Here is a 12,368-nt window from a genome sequence, read left to right on the forward strand (position 1 = left end):
TCTCCAGAGAACACCCACTCCCCCTCCCCACTACCAAAGTGTCTATATTTGGTTTTGTATCATATTGTATGCATTCTTTTCTAAAGTAGTAGCTACTTTTGTAATCTATTTGGTTATTCAGGCCAACATTAAAATCAGCTTATTTTCCTTGAAAACCAGCAGGCTAAGTGTGATAGAGGTTGAAATGGGGGGAAGGGAGGAGTATCACTGGGAGTTTGAATGGAGATGAAAAATTTACCAGCCAGGTATTAAAAACCTGGGCTCAGATAATCAACATACCAGAGGAAAAACAGAGTGAGGGCTGAGTTCAAGAAACTGAATCAGGACCCCTGCCTCGATACCTTGAGGCAGAAGTATGAATAAATCCTCGACACTCAAAACCCTTTCAGGGGTAGAAATTCTTTCACTTTATCTGCTTACCACCCAAAACGCCATCAAATGCTGTTGTCCAGAATTGATGGTAATTTTAAAAGAGACAAATAAATTTCATTCTAAATTGCCACTGAGAATAATGAGGATTCAAGAAGATGGCAAGTGCTGAGCCTCCAGACTTACTGGCATCAAGGGGAGGCCTTGCTGTGCACTGGATGCAAATCAGAGAAAATGATACTTGCAATTTTGCATTAATAGTCAGAAAATGCAGTGAAAAAAGTTCTTCTTTTGGGTTTCTGAAGCAAACAAGTAAGACACTCTATGTCGGTGGCTGACTTAGTTGGGGGAGGTTGATTCCTATTTCGTGTGTCAGAGAGCTGAATCCCCATGAATGAAGCCAGTCTCCCAGAAAATGGCTTCTTTATGTAGTTCTATCCATTTATTGTTTGATTGGACTTTCTGTATATTAAATTCAAGCTGCTCCCGAGCTCGTGGGTATTATGATGCATTGACTCCACAGGAAATAATGAAGGTGATGGGATTTTATAGCATTGCATTACAAAGGAGGCGTCCAGGGTCTCATCCATCTCTCCATCAACAAGCTGGTATGGGAGGTGGCACTTATATTAAAACGATTTTTCTGATCCAGCTTAATGATACCCGTTGGAATCTTGGCACCAGAAATATGATTACATGGGCTAAATGTAATCTCTATACCCTTCTAGCCTTTTCCAATCCCTTATATGCCAGACCCCTGCTCCTCTCCAACCTGTCTGTCTATTGCCATGGAACCAAGGAAAGCAAATTCCTTCTCAGCTTGTCAAAGAAAGTCAAAAGATAGACAGATGTCGATCCTGCCATAGGACAATAGTTTTAAGGCCAAAGATGCTGAAGGCATAGTTTGAGACGTTTGAAGGTACAGCTGGTTGGAACACTCTGGGTCCCCCAAAAACTAACTGTGAAATCTTCTTTGTTGACTTAAAGAAATCTGTAACAAGATCATGTTCTGTCCAAGAGGAATGTTTGGACTTAGTCTTTCCCTTCTAATAACAGGCAGTTTAAGAATGACACAAAATATAAAGGACATAGTAGTAAGACACTATAAACTTTAAGACCATACATGAATAGAGAAAAAAGTGTCAAGAAGCATAATGGTTAAGAGCATTGCAATAGAACTTTAAGGATACAGGAGTATTCTTTTCCCTCTATAGACTGACAGGGAGGATTTCATCCAGAGACATCAAGATTTCTACATGGCTGTCTCAATTTCCCCACTTTGCAATTAATATCCTAAGGACTATATAAAATGAACAAGAAACATTGATTCATAGCAGGAAAGAACTTTAGAGGTCATCTAATTCAATCCCCTCATTTTACAGATAATGAAACTGAGGTCCAGAGATCTTAAGAGACTGACCCAAGGTCACCCATGATGCAAGTGAAAGAGCTAGAATTTGAACCCAGGACCTCTGTTTCTGTATCCATACCTCTGAAAGTAGTTGTTTTATTTTTAAATAAACCCTGAAAGTGAAGTACTTCTTTTGAGTGGTAGGATACTGTTGTATTACTTTTGATGGTTGTCACCACCAATACCCCCTTCCAATTTGGGGTTGAAGTAGGAAAAATTGCAAAGACTAGTTATCTAATGCTTGAATGTTGAATGAATGTAAGAGCAGAACACCAAAAGCTCCCAGGGAACTGAAAGATTTCCTAATTGGCTGAGGTTTGGCATAGACTAGTAAAACCTCTAGTCTGAGTGTTTCACTAGGTGGATCTCAACGCTGGGGGAAAGGGGTTTGGGGAGAAGGGAAGGTAATCTAGGTTTGGGCAATAGACCCAATCATTCTAGACAGCTTTGGGGCCCCAGGGAATTATGACAAAGCTGTTGGAAATAGAAGACCTAGTTAGCCTAAAATAGGCTTAGTAAAATACCAGACACACCCAGGCTTATCTGGAAAGATTGATTTTATGTACTTTTTATTTCCCCATAGTAACATTTCTTTAATCATTCTTTTTCCTTGTAAATGATCCCCTGGAAATGGCATACCTGGTCTTAGGCAGGTGGAGCAGAGGAGGGAGAAAGGAAAGAAGGGTCGGTTCTTGGTGTGAAAAACACCTCACAGTAACAGGAAAGGACCTGGCATTTGGGAGACCTGGGGATCTAAGCATGGACAAAACACTGAAATTCCACTTGGCTACTGGGATTGAGCCTTGGAGGTGACAGTTCAAAGATTACAGCTGAGAAGAAGCCAGTGCCTGAGGCAGTTTCCCTGAGTGGAGACAGGTCCCACTTGTGATCTATGCCACACAATTTTTCATACAACCATCTTCTACCCAACACAGAAGCCTGGGCAGGAAGGGAGAAGATCCTCCTGCTGTGACTGGACAAAAAACTCCTCAGGTGGGAGAAACAGAGTAAGGGAAGTAGTTGCAGACTGGCTCTGGATCTCAAGGGGAAAGGGAGGGCCAGACTGCCTTGTATTTACATGATTTTGAGGCAAAATAATTGCTGCTCCTGGGAAAGAATCCTCTTTGTGTTTACTCATAGTTTTGTAGCAGCAAAAACAAAACACACAAAAGGAAGGAAGGAGGAGACAGAAGGAGAAAGGGAGGGGAAGAAAGAGGGACAGAGGGAGAGTGAGGACAGAGGGAGAGAGAGGGACAGAGGAAGAGTGAGAAGGACAGAGGGAGAGAGAGGGACAGAGGGAGAGTGAGAAGGATAGGGGGAGAGAGAGAGGAAGAGAGGGACAGAGGGAGGGGGAAAAAGAGGTAGAGGGGCAGAGGGGGAGAGAGGAAGAGGAAGAAAGGGAGAGAAGTGGGGAGAGAGAGAAAGGAAGTGAGAAAAGGATGGAAGGAAGGAGGGAAAGAAAGAGGGGGACAGAGAGTGAGAGAGAGGTAGGGAGAGAGGAAGGAGAGAGGAAGAGAAGAAGAGGAGAAGGGGAGAATGAATGAGTGTTTGGTTATTCCTTGAGATTCTGGAAGGGAACTATAAAATGGCACCACTGGAGCTGGGAATTAATTTCAAAAGGCAAATTTCACTACTTAAAACACCTATCATTTCAGATGGACCAAGTGACAACACTTCCAAGAAACAGCAAAGTTATTCCTGCTTGCAGATTATTCCTGTGCCTAGACTCACAATGCTATGTCTGCCATGACCTCAATAATGGCGCTGCTCTGGACTTCCTTTCTCTGTGCTGAGAATGCTGCTGTCCAGAGGTAGCAGAGTCAATCTGGAGACTGCCTGGTGCTGGTGATGTGTCAGAACTGCAAAGCCTACCCCTTCACCTCTTGCCCTTGTCTTGTGGGCAGTGTGGGGAGTTGTGTTCTTCCCTTCCTCACAGGGATAACCATTCCTAAGCCTCCAAAGCCTGAGTCAAACAACACCCAATGAATGCTGATTCTGGTACTGCTGGAGGGAGATATTATCAAGGCACTTGTCTTTCCTAAGAAGCCCCAGTCCTGCCAGAGAATCTGGAAGAATGAGAGGCAGTGTGGTAGAGGAGTCAGAGAATGAAAATTTGGGGTCAGAATTCAATTTTGAATTCTAGGTCTATCTCTTAGAATCATAGAATCTCAGTTAGATCTCTAGATGTGGTATGGAGGACAGAGTTGGACCTGGAGTCAGGAAGTTTGTTGTTTAGTTGTTCAGTTGTGTCTGACTTTTTGTGACCCCAGGGACCACAGAACACCAGGCCCTTCTGTTCTCCACTATCTCTCAAAGTCTATCCAAGCTCATGTTCATTGTTTCCATGACATTATCCTCTGCGGTCCCATCTCCTTTTGCCTTCAGTCTTTTCCAGCATCAAGTCTTTTCTAATGAGTACCATCTTCTCATTATGTGACCAAAGTATTTAAGCTTCAGCTTCAATATTTGACTTTCTAATGAATAGTCTGAATTAGTTTCTTTAATTATTGACTGATTTCATCCCCTTGCTGTCCAAGGGACTCTCAAAAGTCTTCTCCAGTCCCATAATTTGAAAACGTTGATTCTTCACATTTCCTTACAGTCCAACTCTCACAACCATACCTTGCTAATGGAAAAACCATAGCTATGACCATATGGACCTTAGTCAACAAGGTGATATCTTTACTTTTTAATATACTGTCCAGATTTCCCATGGCTTTCCTTGCAAGGAGCAAATGTCTTTTAATTTCATGACTGCAGTTACCATCTATAGTGATCTTTGAGCCCAAGATTATAAAATTTGACACTACTTCCATTTCTTCTTCCTCTATTTGCCAGGAAGTGATGGGACCAGTTGCCAAGATCGTAATTTTTTGATGTTAAGCTTTGTGCCAGCTTTTACTCTCTTCTCTTTCACTCTCATCCACAGGCTTCTTAATTCCTTTTCACTTTCTGCCATCAGAGTACTATCATCTGCACATCTGAGATGGTTGCTATTTCTCCCAGCAATCCTTAATTCTAGCTTTTGATTAGTCCACCCCAGCATTTCACATTGCTGCATATAAGTTAAATAAATAAGGTGACAATATACAGCTTCGTAGTATTCTTTTTCCAGTCTTAAACCAATCAATTATTCCATGTTCAGTTCTAATTGTTGATTCTTGACCTGCATACAGGTTTCTCAGAAGACAAGTAAAATGATTTTATGCTCCCTTCTCTTTGAGGACTTGCCACATTTTGATGTGATCCACACAAAGTCAGGAAGACCTGAGTTCAAATCTAACCACAGACACTTATTAGCTGTGTGACGCTGGGCAAGTCACTTCACCTCCACCTGCCTCAGTTTCCTCATCTATAAAATAGAGATAATAATAATGCTTACTTCCCAAGGTTGTTGTAAGGATTAAATGAGATAACATATGCAAAATGCTTTGCAAACTTTAAAGTACTCCATGAATGTTAGCTATGATTATTTTCATTATTAGTCATTTCTGTATTTAGGAGCCTTATCTCTCCTATCAGACTTGCAAATTTCCCAAGGGTAGGAAATGTCACCTTTTAAAATATTTTATTCCAAGTGTTCAATAAGGTACATTGCACACAAGGCAGACATTTGCTAGCTTCCTGACCTCAGAAAAGTTATATCATATAGGCTCAGTCTCTTCATCTATCATATGGGGAAAAGAATATTTATCTATCTACCTCATAGGCTTGTTGTGAGGAAAACATCTTAGCCATGAAATGCTTTGTAAATGAAAATTTCATTTAAAAAAACACATTTAAGTCACCTAGAGTTGTACAACATATATGTCACAGAATCTAAGAGTAGGAAGGGACATTGGAGGCTGGCTGAGCTAACCCAAAACATGAACATTCCCTGTAAGTGGTCATCCAGGTTTCTAGTGAGAATCTACTACCATTCTGAGACTGCCTATTTTACTGTGGGAAATTTCTAATGATTTGGTAGCTTTTCCTTCTATCAAACCTAACTCTACATCTGTATTACTGTACCAATATCCTATAGCTTCAAATAAACAAACAAAAGCATTGCTGAGTTCTTCCCTCTGGGACAAATAAAAACAAATCAAATTTTAAAAAATTATTATACTATGTTATGTTTTATGCCATAAATTAAAAAGAAAGAAAGAAAAAAAAACTAATGCCTCAAGTTTAATGTCATAGAGAAACATGCCAGGCCTTCAAATACTTGGTGACAACATGTCCCCCATAAGCAGAGGTACGCTGATAAATGTTTAACAAGTGACTCATTGAAAAAAACAATGTTTGCAAGACACATTTTAAAATTTAATCTGCATTATTAACATTTTCTCAATCACTTTCTTAAGTCTAGACTACTGATGGCAGACTCAAATGGAAACAGGGCCAATAAACTGTACATAAGGATCCCTACTGGTCACATGTTGACTTAGAAAATCACATTTTAACATTTTCTATGTTTTATTTTATTTTTATTTATTTTTAAAAATTATTTCTTAATTACATTTTACTCTGGTTCAAATGCACTGTGGGAGGGTTAGGGGTTGCATGAGGCCAGTGGGAGACATTTTTAATACCTCTGGTCTAGGCTATCTATGAAACAAATCAAGCCCTATTTGCAACATTTTCCCATTTCTGAGGTGTAAGATGCTCACATTGAAAATTTAACAATCAGCTCTCATGGTAAGAGCTGGCTCCAGCACATCCCTGCAAGCCATTTCTTTCCCAGGCTAAATATTCATAACTCTTTTGGTCTGTTAACGTCCTGGTCACCCTCTAACTTATCAAAATTCTTCCTACAATGTAGTACAGAGAACTTTAGTTCACCACACTCCAGGTATGGTCTCACTGGACAGGGCAGAGTACATTGGGATCTTCACTTCTCAGTCATACATATCTTTACACTTCTCTCAGAATAGCCTAAGATCTCTAAGGAGTGATCTAATTTTGGAATACCTAAGTAGACAAGGACAGAGAAGGTCAAGAACTGGAAATTCACTGGCCTAAGCAAGCTGGCACCAATCCAGCAGAACTTAAAGAAGGCACTGTAGAATACCCTTGACTCTGACATCCCCCCAAACACTATACTACTTGAAAGTGTTTGCTTGATATACAATTCAGTTTAGTTCAATAAGTATTCGTTAAGTACTTACTCTGCTAGGTTTGTTGCTAGGCATTGAAGATACAAAGAAGAAAAAGAAATCAGTGGAACTGATTATTTGCACAGTATACGGAAGCAAAGGAACCCAGATCACAGTGACTGAAATAAGAGTTTACTGTTTGATAAAAACGGCTTGGGGACACTAGGAAGCAGACTGGCAGAAACTAGGTATAGACCAACTTCTCACACCATCCACCAAGATAAATTCTAAATGGATATGTGATGTAAACATTGAGGGTGACATCATAAACAAATTAGAGGAGGTGGAGTGAAGTAAGTAAAACCAAGGGAACAATTTATAGTATAATACAAACAGTGTTAAACAAAAAAGCAAACTTTAAAAGTCTTAAGAACTCTGATAAGAGCAATGACTGACCATGATTTCACATAACTAATAATGATGCTACCCACTTCAAAACAGAGAGACACATATATATATCTATATCAATCTATCAATCTACCTATCATCTATCTATCCATCCATCCATCCATCCATCCATCCATCCATCCATCCATCCATCTATCTCTGTGTGTGGGTATGTGTGTATGTATAAAGACATGGCCAATGCAGGAATTTGTTTGGCTTAGGTGTACTTACTTGTTATGAGTTTTTTTAAGTTCATTTTTTTAAGCTTTTCCTAAGGTGGGAGGAAAAGAGAAGGAAAGAAAAGATTTTTATTAACTGAAAAAAAATTAAATGTAACAGAATCACAGATTTAAGAGCTAGAAGGGACCTTGGATGTCATTTAGTCCAGGCTTGCATAACACATAGCCCGAGACACTTGTGGCCCACCAAAGGATTTCCGGGGCCCCAAAAAGATAGGTTTGCCACTGCACACGTTCCTGTTTGTCACATGACCTGTGGCAACCAATCATCATCAGTTTGTCTCTAGTCTAACCTATCTGTGGCCTAAGGAAGTTTACCCTATTTTAATTTTGACCCCTTGCTACTGCCAAGTTGTGTAGGTCTGGTTTCATTTTATAGATGAAAAAATTGAATCCTAAACAAGTCAAGTGACTTGCTTAAGGTCATATAGGTCTAGGGTTAGAATTTAGACCCTTTAACTCCAAAATTAACATGCCTATAAGGAGGAGAATTAAATACAAGACATGCAGAAAATAAAGAGGAGAGAAGGAGAAGGAGGAGGAGGGAGGAATGGAGAAGCCAGGAAAAGCCTCAAGCAAGAGGTAACACTTGATCTAAGTCTCGAATAGAATTTAGGATTCCCAGAGCTGGAGGACAAGCATTTCTTGGCATGAGAGATGGTCTGTATTCCACTCATTTTGCCTGTGCCTCAAGTTAGCCTGGAACATTATGATTCCTTGCTGTGATGTGAGTCTGTCCCCACCCACAGAAACTTCAGCCCTTGGGAACTGTCTGCTTGTTAATTTCCTTAAGGGAAAAAGCCCTTGGCTGTCTGAAACTCAGAGGGTGCATTATGAGGCAAGATTCCAGGGACAATCTGGGTTGCAAGGTGCTCCCCTGCCAAGCTGTAAGACACCTGGAGAGGTGAGGACTTATGAGAGTTTAAATTTCTACAGTGCTTTATGGTTACAGGGTGCATAACACTCAGTATTTCAATTAATCCTCTCAAAAGCCTTGTGAAACGAATCCTTCCATTTTACAGATGGGGAAAACAAGTCTCAAAGCAGTTGAAGAGATCTGCCAAGAAGATCCCATAGCTAGAAAAGATCAGCCCTGGGACTAGAGCCCAGATTTTCTGACTATAAGACCAGCCCTCTTTCTATTATAGCTTTCTGTAGATGAATTCATGGATCCATCCACAGGGAATAAGTCAAATATCCAAAGTCTCTTTGATACAGTTTCTTAGGGTTGGAAAATGCCTTCAGATGCTCTTCTGCAAAATTCTTCAAAATTTGTGTTAGTTTTTAGTTATTGATCCTCATGAGCTCAACCCCTGGGACCTCCTGGGATTAGAAAGTTTGTGTAGTTGAAATAGTACTGAGGTAGGAATCAAAAAGCCTGGGAGTTCTGGTCCCATTAACCAGCTATATGACCTTTAGCCATGGTACTGACTCACTCTGAGTCTGTTTATCCTTCTCTCAAATCAGGGAAGTAGTACATATTAACTCTTTTTGTATTAAATTGAGGGCAGGTCAGAGGGAATTTCCTCACTGAGATTTCCTTTGACCAAGGGAATCAAGATCTGATTAAAATATGTGTGTGTGTATGTGTGTGTGTGTGTGTGTGTGTGTGTGTGTGTGTGTGTGTGTGCGCGTGTATGTGATACACACACACGCACACACACACATATAGATATATATTTAAATGCACTTCAGAAAACTATAAAGTGTCAATCCATTGTAAAGTATTACAATTCAATTCAGTTCAATGAGCATTTGTTAATTTGTCAACATTTCTAATCATGTGACCAAGAAATCTTAAAGCACTATCAACATGCTATTAAAGGATAAAGACATGGAAAATGGCAGTCCCTTTTCTCAAAGACCTTACAATCTAATGGGAGATAAGGGAAGGGAATACAACATATACATAGATAAATATGATTAAAGGGAAAAGATGATAGGAAGAAATTTTTATCATTACTAAAACAAAATATAAGCTTCTTTCGAGTAGAGATTATTTGATTCTTGTTGAGGTTAAGATATTTGTCCACAGTTACATAAACTTTTGTGCCAGACACAGGACTTCAGCTCAATTCTCCCTGCCCCTAAGGCCAGCCTGCTATCCACTCTGCTGTCTTTTCTATGAAATAGTTCACTGGATAAACAATGATGTTGCATGATGGATTGAGAGCTTGAAGTCAGAAAGATCTGAGTTCCAATCCCATCTCAGATACTTACTCTTGGTGCAACTGTGGGCAAGTCACAGCCTCAGCTTCCTCATCTGTAAAATGGGTACAATAATAGCACCTGCCTCCCAGGACTGCTGTGAGAATTCAATGAGCTAATACATGTAAAGCATTTTAAAATTCTTATATAAATGCTAGCGATGACTGTTGTTCTCGTTGTCCTTAGGTTAGAATGGGGATTGCCCTTGACCTTAGTAATAATTTTAGGTAGCTAGTTGTCCATAATGTCACAATCTGCTGGGTATAATAAAAATTGCACTATTCAGAAGTCACCCTGCTGGAATGAGCACTGGAAGTGTGGGGGCTAGGGAAGAGTGGAGAAAGAGGAGGATCCTTTTTAGCAACAAATCAGTAGCTGTTGAACACTTAGGGGGAAGGGAACACATGAGAAAGTCAGGCCCAAAGTTTACTTTGGGGGTACTTCAAATGGTAGAAGGAAAGGACAGCTCTGATAGAGCAACAACACTGGCAGACCAGCGACACCCTCCTCACTCCCAAAAAACCGGAACTGAAACAAAGCAAGGAAAAAAAACAAAGCAGGGACAATGCGGCACGTGAAGGACACATCCCGAGTCTAACAGGGCTCTCTTGGGAGGTAAGGGATCCTCAAGCAGAGGATGAATGATCTGGAACACTGAGGAAGTATGGATTGGTTGTCCAGATATGGGTTGGCCCGAACAGCCTCTAAAGCCTCTTCCACCTCTGAGAGTCTGTACTATTTTTATAAAACCCTAGAAGAACATAGTACAAAGGCTATTTGGTGGCATCTCCTGCCTCCGTGTGAGTCACTGGTTACCCCTTCCTTGTCCCTTTGCTTTCTCCTCCCTGTTTTTTGCCTAATTCAGGCCTCATCTCCTGCTGCATTCTGGTGTTATGAATATTCTATCCTGAGAGTTGGAATCCCAAGAACTGCAAATACTACCAACACCTGGATAGTCATACACCCAGTGCTCCTTGGAATTTATACAACGTTCTGTGATCACTAGTCTGAGAAAAAGTTACCCAAGACTTCTCAAACACTAGTCACTTGACCTTTTATAGGGCCCATCTGCCAGTTTCAGGGGACTCCCCTTAGTAACTCCTCTTAATAAACTTAGTAACTTAGTAAAAATTAAGAGTAAACTCCTCTTAATAAAAGATAGGGACCTTGGGAAATGAGAGGCAGCATCATGTCCTAGATACTAAACTGGACTTGGGAGCCAGGAAGACACGGTTTGGCTAGCTGGTCAACCACTCCAAGAAAGATACAGATTCTTATTTATCCAGGTTGCTATTTACAGTCAGTGGGGCCCTTCACTTGAAAAGATCCAGCTAGGGAGTCAAAGGACAAACCTATTCAAGAGGCTGCCAGACTGTGCTGCCTTGGCTCCCTCCAGGCTCTCAGACACCAGAGATGGTCAACTACATCCTTCCTTTCTCTTTTCTCCTCTCTCTCCTCCCCCTTGTGACTTATGGCTTCCCAGACCCAGCAGGATTAAAAAGTCCCATCACCTGCTCAGTCATTCCCAATAAGCCCACACAGCACTATGGAAAGACTGACACCCAGGTCATGAGGCCTCAGTCAGAAAAAAAAAAAAATCAAATCACCAGGATGCAACCAACAGAATTGTCAAAGACCAAATAAAAAGCTTCATGAATTCTCCATCAGCAATATAACGGCTTCCTGGTCTAAGCAAATATAGACCCAGCGTATGAATTGTGATAGGATTGCATTAGCCTCAACAACTTGCAACAGCTGGAGCAGAACCCTAAGAAATACATGTTTCTATAAAGCTGCCTTTATTGGTTTGAATCCTATTAGGGTGAAGGCTGTAATCTTTTTCTCTGTAAGCCCCCTTCCTCTGGTGAAAGGTTTCACATTCAAGAGGCATAAATATATTTCTCTGACCTCAGATGAAGCAGAGAAGAGAGAACCCAGATTGGATGGATGAGGAATTCCATGTGCACCACACCCCAAGTCTGCCTCTCCCTTCTGACTCAGGCTAGTGCCCTTGCTGTGTCTGACCACATGATCTGTTTGGATCATATCACAACACCCAGGTGTCCTATGCAGTTTAGCCACACATGAACAGAGAAAGCAGGGTCATTCATTCTTTGAAAGTGGGTGGGACCCAAGTTCAGATTCACAGAGAGAAAGTCTGCCCACAGCCACCCAGCTCCTGACAGTACACTGAGGAGAAATAGGTAGAGTATAAGCAATATAAACAACCTTTGAATATGCTGGGAAAAAATTCCACATAGGAGGAATCCACAGAGAAAAGTCTGTCTTCTCCTACCTAGAACAATTTAAAACTACACCCTCCCCATAGCAAACCATTGATGCTCCTCACTTCCTGCCAGAGGTACAAGCCTTCAAGGACCCAACACAGGCTACTCATCTAAAAATAAAATAGTCAATTTGGCTGACAAATTTTAGAAAATATATTTCACGCTCCAGCCATCAACATGTGATCACCCCTTTCCTTCATTCCGTCCCCTCAGAGCTCTCAGGGCTCCCAACTACACTTTGTTCTTCTAAGTTGGGAGTTTTCTCCTGGCTCCTGGGAAGCTTGTGTGAGATCTCAAATCCTCATTCCCCCACTCCAAGCCTGCATAG

At 40.9% G+C, this 12,368-nt stretch overlaps 1 protein-coding gene across 1 annotated transcript in view; it reads right to left on the reverse strand.

Annotated features, from left to right (window-relative positions):
- Window positions 1-12,368, reverse strand: part of KCND3 (potassium voltage-gated channel subfamily D member 3) — a 307,637-nt gene that overhangs the window by 281,886 nt on the left and 13,383 nt on the right. The window lies entirely within an intron of this gene.

This window comes from Notamacropus eugenii, chromosome 2 (genome assembly GCF_028372415.1).
Source record: "Notamacropus eugenii isolate mMacEug1 chromosome 2, mMacEug1.pri_v2, whole genome shotgun sequence".
Lineage (NCBI taxonomy): Eukaryota > Metazoa > Chordata > Mammalia > Diprotodontia > Macropodidae > Notamacropus > Notamacropus eugenii.